The 16,360-nt window shown below is 47.1% G+C and overlaps 1 protein-coding gene across 3 annotated transcripts in view; it reads left to right on the forward strand.

Moving 5' to 3' along the window:
• Window positions 1-57: 57 nt before the first annotated feature.
• KYAT1 (kynurenine aminotransferase 1) overlaps window positions 58-16,360 on the forward strand; it is a 33,559-nt gene continuing 17,256 nt past the window's right edge. Inside the window, exon 1 of one of the 3 annotated variants that reach the window (XM_060154153.1) lies at window positions 58-189. The gene's annotated coding sequence lies outside the window, so the exon portion shown is untranslated. The remainder of the gene's footprint in view (window positions 190-16,360) is intronic. The other 2 variants (XM_060154154.1, XM_060154151.1) reach the window with 2 other exon arrangements.

Genomic DNA, 16,360 nt, shown 5'->3' on the forward strand with positions numbered 1-16,360 from the left:
GCGAACGGGGCCACCAGGGCGTTGCCATCTTTTTGAGGGGAGCTCTCTTCACGCCTGCACCCTCTCCCTGCAGGCACCATGTTGCTTTGGGGCGGAAGTAGCGGAGCCCGGGCTCGGCCCCCTTAAAACGACAGGGACGGCTGTAACCTTCGGCGCCTGGGGACGAAGGGTGAAGCGGCCGAGGCAGGGGTGAGTAGCTGGTGCCGGAGCGTTACTGCCCCGGGGTCAGGTGCCGAGGCGGGAGGGCCTGGAAACCGGTTACAAGGTCGATTGTGCCGGACTACTCGTTGCGTTTGGTGCTTCTGTTATAGCGGAGTGGCTACGCTGAAAGGTTGAACCAGACGGGAGCTGTTGCGCGCGCTACTCTCCGACCCGCACTCGGACGCTGGGACCCGCCAGGCTGGTCCTCTCTGCACCCCCATCCCCCGCCCCACCCCCACCCCCACGATCGTACGGTACCGGTACCGGTGGGGAGAGGGAACCCAAGGCGACTGGGAGAATTCTGGGCAGAGCCGGGGCTGGAACCGGGTGCCGGACTCCAGCTCGACAGCTCTAGGGATCCTAAGTTCTCGGAGTTCCCATATTTATAATAGTAACGGCAAGCACGCCAAAAGAGAATCCATACAACGGAATACTATGCAGCCGCTAAAAAGAAAAATGTTCAATATGCACTAATATGGGACCACTTCCAAGATACCGTAGATGGAAAAGGGAAGGGGCGAAAAGGACAGCGCTGATTGGTGCTACCGTTTGTGTGAAAGAACGCGTGTGGGGGCATGGCAGTCTGCCGGTGTGTGCACCAGCCGGCTGGTGAGATGCACGAGTTGTTAACAGTGGTGGCCTCCGGCAGGAGAACCGGGGTCGTGGGTGCCCGGACAAGGGGGAAGAATTTACTACCAAGCGAACAGGTTGGTTAAAAATAAAGTGGGATGCTGCAGATAATAACTGGCTCCCATTTATCTAGCTGACCAGTGCCTGGTTTCAGCTCTCCTGCTGGGAGGTCTTGTATTTCCCCATTATTAGAGGAGGAAACAGTCTCAGAGATTAGGGACCTTAGTAATATCTCATAGCCAGGAAGTGGAAAAGCCGGAATTTGAGCCAGGGAGGATTTTATGCTAATGCCCACCATTCTTCCTCATCCCGCTCCCTCCTGAAAAGCTTTTTTGTTATCAACCATGCAACACTCAGCTTGGGACCTGGCACCCAGCAGGCATCCAGCAGCTATTTATTGGCTGTTTATGGACTGAGCAAGTGGAACAGACAGGAGACAACCAGCAGTGCAAAATGAAGAGAGGCACACATTGGAGGCCAGAACCCTTTCCAGCCTTGAGACTCTGGACCTGGCATGTACTTCCCTGAGCCTCCACGCCCCCTCCTGTAGCACTAACTACAGTCACTGACACTGAGTGCTCCCTCGTGTCCTCCTTTGTGCTTTACAGGCAGACTAGCTCCATTTTACAGGTCAGTAGGTGAAGTACAGAGAAGTAAGAAAGTTGCCCATCACAACATTGTAAATCAACTGTACTTCAATTTAAAAAAAGTTGCCCAAAGGGGGTCCCCACAAGGGTTCACTCCCCCACTTCTGGAGAGGTTGTTGAGCTCCTTGGTCTCTCCCTCAGCCTCCTGGGGTCATCAGCACTAATTCTTTTTTTTTTTTCTTTTTGCGGTATGCGGGCCTCTCACTGTTGTGGCCCTTCCCGTTGCGGAGCACAGGCTCCGGACGCGCAGGCTCAGCGGCCGTGGCTCATGGGCCCAGCCGCTCTGCGGCATGTGGGATCTTCCCGGACAGGGACATGAACCTATGTCCCCTGCATCGGCAGGCGGACCCTCAACCACTGCGCCACCAGGGAAGCCCCAGCACTAATTCTTTGAGATGTCTCAGATGGGCTAGTTGAGCTGCCAGAGGCTGTGGAGCTGATGTCGAACAGGACAGACACACAGTTCCTGTCCTTGGAGTCTGCTCAGGGCAACAGACAACCCAGCAGTTAGCACCTGTGGTGCTAAGCACTGTGATGAGCACTGTGGTGGGTGAGCAGAAGCTTAGGCCTTGGGAGCACAGAGGAGGTAGCACCTAGTCCAGCCCCTAGTCCAGCCCGGGTGGAGTCACAGAGGGCTTCTCAAAGGAGGTAACTTTTAATCTGTGACTGAAAGATACATAAGATATCTGGGAGGAGAAATGATGAAGCTGGAGACTGGAGCAGAGACGCCCTCATGCCTGAAGATAACTGACGTGATCAGAGACTATGCAGGTTAGAAATGATCAGATGGCTTCTGCCTGAATTGCTCTTTCCTCCTAGAGAATGTCTCCTCATGGCAACATCTGTGGCCTCCCACCCTCCAGGCCACACTTAACCTTCTGCATCCCCAAAGGGTAGGACTCCCTAATTTCATAATCCAGATGGAGGCAACAAAGGAACACAGGAGAGTTAGCAGTGAGGAAGTCCTTCACACTGGTGCCCCCTCCCCCCATTCATTCGGCCCCCAGAGTGGCAGCCCACTTGCTGACGTAGAAACTCTGCCCATGTGAACAAAGGTGTGTCAGCACAGGAATGTCCCTCCTGTCTCCCTGGCCATCTGTGCCCGCTGGGGTTATCAGGTTGCCTGTGTGCTGGGACATCTAGCTGGGCATGCCCCCCCTCTTCTGTAGCCAGCAGTCCAAAGTCACTCCACCTGCAGCAAGCGAGGAATTACCGTCGCTCCTACCCTAACAGACCTGGGGCCACATCCCACTCTCAGATGGCACTGCCATCTCCCTGAAATATTTCCCAAACCCTCATCTCACTTCCTCATTCTTGGACAGTGATACAAGCTTTGGATTCACAGCTGGGGTCCTTCTGTGCTTTTCTAAGACTTTCACTTTGGGTAAGTCATTTCTCCACTCTGAGAGTTTCTCCATCTGTAAAACTGATACGACGCTCTCTAATCTTCCTGCCAGGCACTAAATATATATACATATATTGTTTTTTCTTGCATGTGTAAAACTGCCCTAAAGAGTGAGATTCCGATCCTGGATCTGGATCCTGTGCCAGGAGGAAAAAGGAGTGGCTTTGCTACTGTGTATCTAACTTAGGATCCCCACCCGCCAACCCCTCTGGCCCAGAACCTGCAGTCTGGGCTCCAGAAGCCATTTCTCTCTCTTGCCAATTCCAAAGCTAAGGGGAACTGTGTCTAAGTCAGTGTACTTGTTGGGGCTCCCCAGATAGGCTGTCACCTCCCTTGGGGCAGAACTGTTGACTTGACAAGCTTTCACCAAACACTCGTCTTGTAGGGACTCTGTGTTTTTAGATCCAAAACAAACAAACAGAAAAATCAGGATTCATTATCTGCAAGAGATTTTGTTGTCCTCTTTGGTTAACTAATTTTTATGGAGAGTCTTTTTTTTGTTTGTTTTGCTTCTTTTGTTTCTTGCATTCCTTTTTTTAAAAAATAAATTTATTTTATTTATTTATTTTTGGCTGTATCGGGTCTCCATTGCTGCGCGCGGGCTTTCTCTAGTTGCAGCGAGCAGGAGCTACTCTTCCTTGCGGTGCGCGGGCTTCTCATTGCTGTGGCTTCTTTTGTTGTGGAGCACGGGCTCTAGATGCGTGGGCTTCAGTAGTTGTGGCACACAGGCTCAGTAGTTGTGGCACGCGGGCTCCGTAGTTGTGGCTCTCGGGCACAAGAGCGCAGGCTCAGTAGTTGTGGCACACAAGCTTAGGTGCTCTGTGGCATGGGGGATCTTCCCTGAACAGGGCTCGAACCCGTGTCCCCTGCATTGGCAGGCAGATTCTTAACCACTGTGCCACCAGGGAAGCCCTTATGGAAAGTCTTATAGGTTTAAATGTTACTAGCTTATTGTCATTGACAGGTTAAGTAGGCTAGGACCTGTGCTACATGCTTTCTGGGGGTGATTGCATTATTATTGTCCCCACTGCACAGATGAGGAAGCTGACCCTGGTATGGCACGACTAAGATCCTATAGCTAGTGGAGTGGAGCTGGGACCGTTTTATCCAAGTCCAAGTTCCAAATCCAAGCTTTCATCTTCTGTGGTTTTTCATGTAACAGACTGGTCTTGCCTGGGCATGGTACCCCCTCCCAGGCCTCTTCTCCAGAGGTGCCATGGTTTGTGTTTTCTCAGTAACTGGAGAGGGAGGGGGCTTCTGACATTTTGAGCCCAGGTGTGCTAAACATCCTTCTAGGCACTGTATAAATCTGCCCAGTAAAGAACTGACTCAGCCCAAATACCAAGTGTGCCGCTATTGAGAAACACTAAAACGAAATATCCTTGGGACTTCCCTGGCCATCCAGTGGTTAAGACTCCACCATTCCACCGCAGGGGGCGCAGATTCAATCCCTGGTCAGGAACTAAGATCCTACATGCTGCGCGCATGGCCAAAAAATTGAAAAAAAAATTTTTTGTGTTTTTTTTTGTTTTGTTTTTTGGTGGGTTTTTTTTGCGGTACGCGGGCCTCTCACTGTTGTGGCCTCTCCCGTTGCGGAGCACAGGCTCCGGACATGCAGGCTCAGCAGCCATGGCTCACAGGCCTAGCCGCTCCGCGGCATGTGGGATCCCCCTGGACCGGGGCACGAACCCGTGTCCCCTGCATCGGCAGGTGGACTCTCAACCACTGCGCCACCAGGGAAGCCCGAAAAAACTTTTTTTTTAATAAATAAAACCAAATATCCTTACTGCACAGAATTGGCTTAGGTGATGTAGGGCTAGGCTGCAAAGACAAAATCACCTTGCCTGTCCTTGCAAGCTGCCATGCAGGGTGGAAGCTGGAAAAGACGTGGCTCCTGTCCCCAGGGACTGATGTGCTCCTGAGCTGACAGAGGCAGCAGCACCCACCTCCTGAAAGAAGGATTTGGGGGGGAAGAGTTTAGACTTTGGAAATAGACGAACCAGGGTTTGAATCCCGGCTCAGCCTCTCTCAGCTGAGTAAGCTTTGTTCATTCTCCTCTTGAACAAAATAGGGACGATGATGCCTTCCTATAGGCTGCTGTGAAGATGAGAGTTTAGCACAGGGGGGCAGGTGCATAGTAGGTGCTCTGAGTTCAGAGGAAGGCCCAGGCTGACCCAGAAGGCTTCAGAGAGGAGGCGGAGCTGGGGTTCAGCCCTGCCAGGGGGATCAGATTAAAGGGCATGTCAGGCAGGGCACAGCTTGAGCAAAGATGGGCAACGTCTGTTCAAGAGCAAAGGATTCGTATGTCTGGAAGAGGAGAGAACATGGAAGCTGCAGAGTCTGGATTCAGGCCAGCTCCAAAGGCCAGGCTAGGGAGGCTTTGGACTTTATCCAGTCTCAACGCAGGCTGTACCCAGCGGGAGGTGTAGCTGACATCAGCCGCCAGTGTATTGGCTGAGGCGTGTTCCGAGGGGTCACCCACCTGCTGTTTACTAGTCATGGTGCCTTCTGGCTGCGAAGGGGGCCAATAGCTGCCCGGATTGATGGAGGCGTGTGTTAGGCGGGGCACTGACCGCCGGGCGCCAGCCCCTTGCCTGGCAGCAAGGAAACCTGTGACCTTAGATGCCTGGGAGGCTGCACAGGAAGGTGTCCTAAAGGTCACCTGGTGCATCTCTGCTCCCTTCTCCAGGCAGGGTTGGCCTCCCGAGAGCTGCCTGCATTGCAGCACTTCTCAGACTAAATTTTAGTAATAACAATAACAATGATGACATTTGTGGAACACTGACTCCTTGCCCAGCACCAGGCTAAGTGGTTTTCACGTGTTATCTCATTGACTTCTCACTGCAACCCATGGGGCAGGAACTATCATTATTCTCACTTCAAAAATGATTCTCAGAAAGGGTTAGTAATTCTCCAAAAGTCACACAGCTAGTAAATGACTTCAGTCCACAGTCTGATTCCAGAACTTCGCAGCCTCATTAAAAAAACAAAACAAAACAAAACAAAAACTGCATGGAAGTTTATAAGACCCCCCCAAGCCAGTCCCAGGGAGAGCCACTGTTAATAATTCATGCACAAACATATACAGTATATAATCAGGCAGTACTTGCTTTGTATGAGTTTCAGATACCACGGTTTAGTTAAACAACACCAGTCCCTCAATAACACTGTTCAGATTTCAGTTGCCATGTTATGTTAACTGTGAGTAATTGCATTAAGTATGGACTTTGCTGCTAGCTCTTCCATCCACAAATCGCTGTGGAAATGACAGATGCATAATGGCCAGTGACCAGTTACACCTCTTCTTTCAAAGCCTGTTGTTGATTGGTTACCATGCATGTTATTCGGTTCCTACACAGACAGCAAAGCATGTCCTTGTGTTGCCTCCCGTCTCCCTGTGATAAACCCATGTGACATTTTATAAAAATGTATCAGCAAAAGAGGGAATTGGCCAACACACATGAAAGTGCAGCACAGAAATGCAGAGTGATAACACTGAAAGGGCAATTTGAACTGAAGATAAATGGAGTGATTTAAAAAATAGCTGGCTCTGGGAATGTTGACACCACAGCTATTTGCTATTCCAGAAACTCTAGGTATGCAGCCAGGGAAACTTGGTGAAGGTACACCTATCGACATATGAATGGGAGTGGTTCTGACAAAAAGGATGAAGTTGTCCTGAGGAAGTGATGCCAGCAAAAACATCACATTAAAGGAACTGCCAGATATATTTCATGACATTGAAAGTACAAAGGATAAAATGTTTTAAGTTGATCTAAACTTAGAAAGGAGTATGATGACTCACCAATGCATAGAAAAGATGCTCTTTCTGTATCTCAAGTTACACTACAGGAAGAAGGCAAGCACTGTTCAAACTACTCTTGATAATTTTCCCCAGATTTATTGAGGCATAATTGACAGATAAAACTGTAATATATTTAAAATGTACAATGTGATGATTTGATATATGTATACATTGTGAAATGATTCCCACAATCAAGTTAATTGATACATCCATTACCTCACATAGTTACCCTTTTTTTAGGGAGAAGATCTACTCTCTCAGCAAATTTCAATTATACAATACAGTATTATCTACTATAGTCACCAGTTAGATCCTCAGATTCATTCATCTTATAACTGAAAGTTTGTACCCTTTTATCAACCCCTCCCTATTTTCCCCCATCCCCAAGCACCTGGCAACCATTATTATACACTCTGTTTCTGTATAAGTGATACCATGCAGTATTTGTCTTTTTTCTTTCTGGCTTATTTCATTTAGCATAATGTATTCCAGTTTCATCCATGTCATCACAAATGGCAGGATTTCCTTCTTTTTAAAGACTGAATAATACTCCATTGTATATACATAAATACCACATTTTCTTTATCCATCTAACCATCAACAGACCCTTAGGTTGTTTCCAAATGTTAACTCTCATGAATAATGCTGCAATGAACATGGGAGTATAGGTATCTTTTGAGACAGGGTTTTCGCTTCCTTTGGATGTATACCCAGAAGTGGGATTGCTGGATCGTCCTTGATACATTTTGATAAAGAAAGAAAACTCTTGAATTCCAATGTTTTTAATTTAAATTACACTAGTAATTTAATAAGTATTAAATTTATTACTAGTTTTACTACTTTTTCATTTGTCTCTACATGTGTAACAGACCATCAAGAGTTTTTAATGCTTCAACAACAACTTCGAAAGGTCACAGAACAATCATAATTTTTCCCATTAATTAAGTTCTCTTTGCATGATTTCAGCTTGCATGGTCATTTTCACAGTCCCACAGTACAGTGGGAAGTGAGGACTGTGTATGTGTATGCATGTACCACCACATATGTATCTATCGGTATCATTTTAAAATGCAAATGGAGTATATTGTCTTCAACCTGCCTTTTTTTCCTACCATACGTTTTTAAAATTGAGGTAAAATGCACATAACATACAATTAACCATTTAAAGTGTTCAGGTCAGTGGCATTTAGTATATTCACAGTGTTGTGCAACCACCCCTTCCCTCTAGTTTCAAAATGTTTTCATTATCTCAGAAAAACACCCATTGAATAATCACTCCACATTTCCCCCTCCCAGGCCCTAGTAACTTCTAATCTGCTTTCTGACTCTATAGATTTGCCTATTCTGGATATATCCTATAAAAGTAATCATACAATAGGTGACCTTTTGTGCTTGACTTCTTAGGATAATGTTTTCGAGGTTCATTCAAGTTGTGTTGTACCATGTATCAATATGTCTGTTGTTCCTTTTTAAGGTTAAATAATATTCCATTGTATGAATATACCCTAATTTACCCATTCTTCTGTTGAAGGACATTTGGGTTGTTTCCACGTTTTGACTATTATGAATAACGCTGGTATTAACATTCATGTACAAGTTTCTGTGTGGACATATGTTTTTATTTTTTTCCGGTATATACCTAGGAGTGGAATTGCTGGGTCATAAGGTAATTCTATGTTTGGACTTCATAAAAATGTAAAACTTTTGTGCATCAAAGGACACTGTCAAGAATGTGATCAAGGGCTTCCCTGGTGGCGCACTGATTGAGAGTCCGCCTGCCGATGCAGGGGACACGGGTTTGTGCCCCGGTCCAGGGGGATCCCACATGCCGCAGAGCGGCTGGGCCAGTGAGCCATGGCAGCTGAGCCTGTGCGTCCTGAGCCTGTGCTCCGCAATGGGAGAGGCCACAACAGTGAGAGGTCCGCGTACTGCAAAAAAAAAAAAAAAAAAAGAATGTGATCAAGGTCATTGTTTCATTTTGAGTTAATTTTTGTAGATGGAGTGAGATAGAGGTCCAACTTTATTCTTTTGCGAGGGGCTATCCAGTTGTCCTAGCACCATTTGTTTTGTTTTGTTTTTTAAAGATTTTTTTTTGATGTTTACCATTTTTAAATTCTTTATTGAATTTGTTACAATTGCTTCTGTTTGGTTTTTTGGCCGCGAGGCATGTGGGATCTTAGCTCCCCGACCAGGGATCGAACCCATACCTCCTGTATTGGAATGTGAAGTCTTAACCACTGGACTGCCAGGGAAGTCCCCCTACCACCATTTGTTGCAGAGGTTATGTTTCCCCCATTGAATGGTCTTGGCATCCTTGTCAAAAATCAATTGGCCATAGATGTTTGGGCTTATTTCTGGGCTCTCAATTCTGTTGCATTGGTCTGTATTTCTATCCTTATGCCAGTACCACACTGTTTTGATTACTGTAGCTTTGTAGTAAGTTTTGAAATCAACACGCATTTTTCATGTAACCTGAATATCTTTTCATGTCAGAATGCTAGGGGTGATCTCATTCCTTTTGATGGCTGCACAATATTCCATTGTATGGATAAATCATAACAAATTGAACCAGCCTCCAACTGATGGACATCAGATTGTCTCCAAGTTTTTCTCTCTCACACACAATGCTGCACAAATCATCCAGATGGATACCTCTTTATGTATATGTATGAATATTCCTGTAAGATACTTCTAGAAGATGAAGTGTTAAGTCAAAGAGTAATATAAGTCACTATTATTAAGTTGCCCTCCAAAAGTTATACCAATGACTTTTAGTGCACCATAGTGTTCACTTGGTGGATCTTAATCTTCTTATTCTCTGCCTGAGAGGCAGAAAATAGTGTTTCACTTTAGTTTGCATTTTGTTAATTATGACAAGATTCAGCATCTTTTCAAGTTCATTGGCTATTTTCTTTTTTGTGTGAATTTATATCTTTTGCACACTTTTTTTTTCCTATTGAGATGTTGGGCTTTTGTTATTGATTTTTAAGAATCCTTTGCATATTAAGGCTCACACTATATTAGAATGGTCTGGTTACTTGTTTGTCTCCTTCATTCTGTGTGCATACCTTGAAGGAAAGGAAGGTATCCTATTCACCCTTGTGTGCCTGGCGGCTAGCCTAGGGCATAGCACATAACAGAAGTTCGATAAATATTTGCTGAAGCGATAAAAAGTTGTGCACCTAAGTCCCTGATCCAGATGTTGACAGTAAAAAGATGAACAGAGGAGAGTCCTTGTTCTAATGGAGCTCACAGTCTGGTTGGAGAGTAGACATTAATTCTCTCATTCAACAAAAGTTTATTGAGCAGCTTCCTCTGGGCCATGTGCATAATGTCCTAAGCAGCCTGCTAGGATGAGAAAAATGCCAGGACTGTGACTCAGGTGACCTGGTCCTACTGGAATCTGGGCTGGTGAGTTCCCCTCCCTGGTCATCAGTATCCCCATCCGTAAAATGTGAGTGACTGGACCAAATTCTCTCATTTCCCCTTGAACACCTATCAGTCTGTGCTTCTTTGGCTCTTTCTGGAAGTAGGAGTCAGTGGCCTAAGGGGCCGTCATGTCACTGCTCAGAGCCTCCCCTTGCTCCACAGTGGCAGTGAATACAGGCTTTGAAGTCAGTGTCCTGAGTTCAAATTCCGGCTCTGCTACATGCTAGCTGTGGCCTTGGATGTGTGACTTAGCCTCTTGATGGAACCTTTCTGGTGGAATTAAAAGTGATGGACCCTGTGTGGAGAAAAGGGAACCCTCTTGCACTGTTGGTGAGAATGTAAATTGATACAGCTACTATGGAGAACAGTATGGAGGTTCCTTAAAAAACTAAAAATAGAACTACCATATGACCCAGCAATCCCACTACGGGGCATATACCCAGAGGAAACCATAATTCAAAAAGACACATGCACCCCAGTGTTCATTGCAGCACTATTTACAATAGCCAGGTCATGGAAGCAACCTAAATGCCCATCGACAAACGAATGGATATACGAATGGATATATATAACAATGGAATACCACTCAGCCATAAAAAGCAACGAAATTGGGTCATTTGTTGAGACGTGGATGGATCTAGAGACTGTCATACAGAGTGAAGTAAGTCAGAAAGAGAAAAACAAATATCGTATATTAACGCGTATATGTGGAACCTAGAAAAATGGTATAGATGAACCGGTTTGCAGGGCAGAAATTGAGACACAGATGTAGAGAACAAACGTATGGACACTAAGCGGGGAAAGCCGCGGGGGGGTGGGGATGGTGGTGTGATGAATTGGGAGATTGGGATTGACATGTATACACTGATGTATAAAATTGATGACTAATGACTAATAAAAATAAATAAAATAAAATTCATAAATAAATAAAGTGATGGACCCTGTGAGGTGCTCGGCAGGCAGCCTGGCACAGAGAAAGTGTGCAGTAAATAAAAGGCCATTGTCCTTACCCTTAGCATAGACTTCAGGGCTACAGAGGAGTTGTCCAGGGAAGACCTGCCTCCTGGAAGATGAGAGATGAGGCACATGGGGAGTTGGAGATGGGTGTGGCCTGGGAAAGGCTGCCCTTGAATGAGTTGAATGGGTCCCCGGTGAGAGCCCCCAGGTGCTTATGAATGAGTTCCTGTGGAGGTCTCTAGGTCAGCCCAGTCAGTGGGAGAACTCTGGACTGGGAGGCCAGCAGTCCTGCCTCGAGGTGGGCCTGGACCAGCAAGCTCCCCACGGTGGACCTCTTCTATGAAGTGAGGCCACAGCCCGCTCTTGAGGCACGAAAGTTGTCCTGTGGCCTAATGTGTGGATCCCCAGGGCCAGCTAGCTGGAAGTCTAGACAGGGCTGGCTTTTCATGCCCCCTGCTGGCAGCTTCAGGAACAACAAGCACCCACTTCCCCTCCTGCCTTGACATCAGGCAGTGTTGCTGGTGAGGGCAGCCCACGTGGCCACCTGTGCCCTTCCTGCCCTCGGTTCAGACCCCCAGTGGCTTCTCCCTCCCCTTCAAGTTCCTGGAAACTGTCCCCACGACGCCCACATGCTCACAAACACAGAGATGTGGACAAGTGCTCAAGGGCAAACACTCTTTTTTTTAAAATTGATTTTTATTGGAGCATAGTTACTTTACAATGTTGTATTAGTTTCCGCTGTACAGCAAAGTGAATCAGTTATACGTATACATATATCCCCTCTTTTTTAGATTTCCTTCCCATTTAGGTCACCACAGAGCACTGAGTAGAGTTCCCTGTGCTATACAGTAAGTTCTCATTAGTTATCTATTTTATACATAGTAGTGTATATATGTCAGTCCCAATCTCCCAGTTCATCCCACCCCCCCATCCCTCAAACACTTTTATTTGCACATGACATCACAACCACACACAGATATACCCATGTTCAAAGTCACATTAAAACTTTCAGGGACCCTATTCACTTTTACTTCATGGACCCCTTTCTCCATTAAAAAAAAATAATAAAAGTTATATTTTACAAAAACAAAATTATATTTTACAACTATGTTGGTGTAAATAACAGATATCATCCAGGCTGGATTCATTATTATACAATTCATTGTTATTATATTCTCTTTATTTCTTATTTTAAAATAAATTAAAATGAAAACATTTTCATAGGCTCCTGAAACTATCACAGGCCCTCAGCACTAAGCCTCCTGAGGAGATCTGACGGAGAAGTCAGCCCCACCAGTGAGCATGTGTGAATTCACACACATCTAGCTCCAAAAAGTGCCCACTCTATTATTAATATCTGTCACTGGGGCTTCCCTGGTGGTCCAATAACCAGGTTAAGAATCCACACTTCCACTGCAGGGGGCACAGGTTCGATCCCTGGTTGGGAAACTAGGATCCCGCAAGCTGTGTGGTGTGGCCAAAACAAACATAGTAAAACCTGTCATTTACGGTCACCCTTTATGTGCCAGGCACTAAGTGAAGTGCTTTCCATGAATTATCTCTTTTTTAAATATTTATTTATTTTATTTTTATTTATTTGGCTGTGCCAGATCTTCATTGCGGCACACGGGATTTCGTTGTGGCGTGCGGGATCTTTTAGTTGTGGCATGTGGGATCTTTAGTTGCGGCATGTGGGATCTAGTTCCCTAACCAGGGATCGAACCTGGGTCCCCTGCATTGGGAGCATGGAGTCTTAACTGCTGGACCACCAGAGAAGTCCCTCCATGAATTCTCTTATTTTTATTTATTTTATAGACAGGGAAACTGACATTCAGAGAGGAGAAGTGATTTGCCCTGGGTCACACAGCCAAGGTCTGCGTGACCCCAAAGCCTGTGTTCTAGTCCTCTCCTCAGGGGTCTGCTTGGTGCCTGATCCCAGGGGAGCACCAAATGTTTGGCAGGACAAATCTGCCCCACAGAGGGTGCAGTGTAATGCTCACTCCCGTGCCCACAGACTCACCCAGACACACACACCGCCCCCTGCCCTGGCAGTGCTCTGCAGTGAAAGCCCCAACCTGGTTTCCAGCCCCAGCCCCGAGGCAGCGAGACTGGTTAAGCGTATCCTCATCCAGCACAGGCTCTCCTCTCCCTCCATGGAGCCAGGTGTCCCAGGCCACCTCCAGCCCCAAGGTACCACCTTTCCTGAGAGCTGGCAGTGAGGGTGAAGGGCTGAGATTGGGGCAGAGGAGAGGAAAGGGCCACAAGCTGGGATCTTTTCCCATGTGAGTTTCTGCCATTTACTGGGTATCCAGGGATGCAGACCCTCCCCCGACCTTCAGGAGCTCCATTTGAGTGTTTGTTATTATTTTTTCATTATTATGAATTTCCTTGCTTATTAATGGAGGTGAAAATAGCACCTGCTTTCCAGGACTGTTGAAAAGGTCCAATGACATGAGTACAGTCTTTATTGCAGTGCCTGGTGCCAAGTGAGCAAATTAGAGCTGGTTGTGTTAATATTATTCCTACCTCTGTAATCCGGTGAGATGATGAAAGCATGATTTAGGGCAGAGGAGGTGTAGCCACCTTAGGAGAAAGGACAGAAATGATAGACATGGAGTGATGTGGGCGACCGTGTCAGAGAGAGGATCAGCCTACCAGGCACCCACAGATTTTGAACCAAGTGGTCAGGAGATGGTCAAGGGGGGTCCCATAGGATTAAGCCCATCTGGAGGAGTCAGCAGGACATCAGGCACAGGACGGGAGCAGCAGCCCTACATTTGGCCGATCTGAGGGGACCACCCATCCCCGTTTGCTCAGGATGGTCCTGGTTTTAGCACTGAAAGTTCTGCATCCCGAGAAACACCTCAATCCCAGGCAAGCAGGATGGTTGGTCCCCCTAGAACACGCAGTGGTCACAAGGCGCCCACTATAACCAGCACTGGGCTCAGACCCAGCCATGGGCCTCTTGTCCTCTGGCTGAGGGAAGCTGAAGCATGCCGACAACCACCCCCCCATGGTGGAATGCCCCTCCTCAGATAATAATCACACTGCCCTTTGTTGCTCCAAGCTCTGGTTCTGGATCCACAGGGATCAGGGAGTACCTCCGGTTTCCAGGGAGTACTCTCGATTCTGAGAAATTAGAGGGTGAACTCTGGCCGGACTGACTTCCCAGCTCCTGGAATCTCAGAGTTCTGTTCCACGGGCCTTTGCACCACCTGGCACCCTTTTCCCTCCTTTGGGACTCAGCTGGAAGGCCACATCCTCCAAGGAGCCCTCCCTAACTCCTGCAGGCGGGGGGGGGGGGGGGGGGGGGGGGGGGGCTGTATCCCCAGCGCCCCCTAGTGTCCCACTGTATGTTTCCTGGTCGTCCGCAGCAAAGTACCACAAACTGGGCGGTTTAAACAACAGAAATGTATTCTCTCACAGTTCTGGAGACCAGAAGTCCAAAATCAAGGTGTCATTGGGGCCATGCTTTCTCTGAAGGCTCCAGAGGAGAATCTGGCCCACGCTTTTCTCTTAGCTTCGGTGCTGCCAGCAGCCCTTGGTGTTCCTTGACTTGTAGGTGCTCTACTCTAATCTCTGCCGTCATCTTCACATGACCTTCTCCCTGTATGTCTGTGTCTCTTCTCCTCTTCTTATAAGGACACAAATTATATTGGATTAAGGTCCGCTCTTATCCAGTATGACCTTGTCTTAAATTGATTACATCTTCAAAGATCTCATTTCCAAATAAGGCCATATTCACAGGTACCAGAGGTTAGGACTTGGACATATCCTTTTGGAGGACACAATTCGAGCCATAACACACATTTTTGCACTTGTCAGGAAATACTTGCTGGATAATGAAGGAGACAGTGTTTGTGGGCATCTCTCACCAGGCCTGGTCCACACTGTAGTCTCAGCGCTATGCCAGGGCCTGGCCAGAGAACATGCTTGGCAGAAGCTGAGGATGGAGTGAGGAACAGAGGAGGAATTGCCCCACCTTTGGACAGATGGCTAGTTTTCAGGGCTCTGAGATGCTTTGAAGGACCTTAGAGGAAGAGGCTAGGTTAGGAGGGGTTTAGAAGGGACTAGGCTAGGGAGTTGCCTAGTTTAGGCCAGACATTTCTTATAAGCAGGTGCCAACAGCTCTCTACTTCCTAGAATCTTCTAGTGTGGACAAGCCTGAGCATTTACATATTAAAATATCCATTACTGGTTTATAAATTACTCTCCTTTTATTTCCCCTCTCTAATAAAATTCGAGCGTTGTACTGATAGTTATGAAATGGTGTGAACAGGTACGTTATATTGGACTTCCGGTTTCCAGTCCTGCACATAAGGAGCTTAGAAGTAGTTATTCTGTCCTTATGAATAAAAAGCTGAGCAAAGTGAAATATCAACACCTCTCCTTAGATCCATCGGAAAAGTGAGGCCACAGGGCAAACCGCTGCCGCCTGTGTGTGTACGTGTTGTCTAAGGCTGCTTTCCCACTACAGCAGCAGACTTGAGAAGCTGCAACAGACTGTCTGTCCTGTCAAGCCTAAAATATTTGCACTGGCCCAATGCAGAAAACGTTTGCTGGCGCTGCTATAGGATAAGGAGAGTGAATAAGGAGAACAACTAACAGACAGGAATGGTGAGTGTGGCTAGGGGACAGCAAGCGAAACGGACAGTGGCAGGATATCCCCGGCACAGGAGGCCTCACGTCTGATTTAATACGGCCTCATGGTACATGGTAAAGACTTTGGATTTTATTCTTAGTATGAGGATTTAGAAAAAGAAAAGCAGAATCTGGAATCCAGGAGCTGTCTGGCACCTACAGATTTGGTCTTGTGTTGCACCTGAACAATTTCGCGGGACATCGACATCAGACAAAGCCATTCTGTGACCTTGAGGAATCAAGACAAAAACAAGACCCCTGGGGCTTCCCTGGTGGCGCAGTGGTTGGGAGTCCGCCTGCCAATGCAGGGGACGCGGGTTCGTGCCCTGGTCCAGGAGGATCCCGCATGCCGCGGAGCAGCTGGGCCTGTGAGCCATGGCCGCTGGGCCTACGCGTCCGGAGCCTGTGCTCCGCAGTGGGAGAGGCCACAACAGTGAGGGGCCGCGTACCAAAACAAAAAAAAAAACAAGACTCCTCCATAATCATGTCTAAACACAGACAAACCCAAATATTATTGAAGCCACACAACACGAAGCACACCCCTCTCCTGGCTAATCCGAGGGACTGCAGCTTCCTTACCAATGATAACTAGTCTCACTCTAGCCTGCCCTCCCTATAAATAAAATTATTGAGATCTCCAACCAT

Source organism: Lagenorhynchus albirostris, chromosome 7 (assembly GCF_949774975.1).
Source record: "Lagenorhynchus albirostris chromosome 7, mLagAlb1.1, whole genome shotgun sequence".
Taxonomy (NCBI): Eukaryota; Metazoa; Chordata; class Mammalia; order Artiodactyla; family Delphinidae; genus Lagenorhynchus; species Lagenorhynchus albirostris.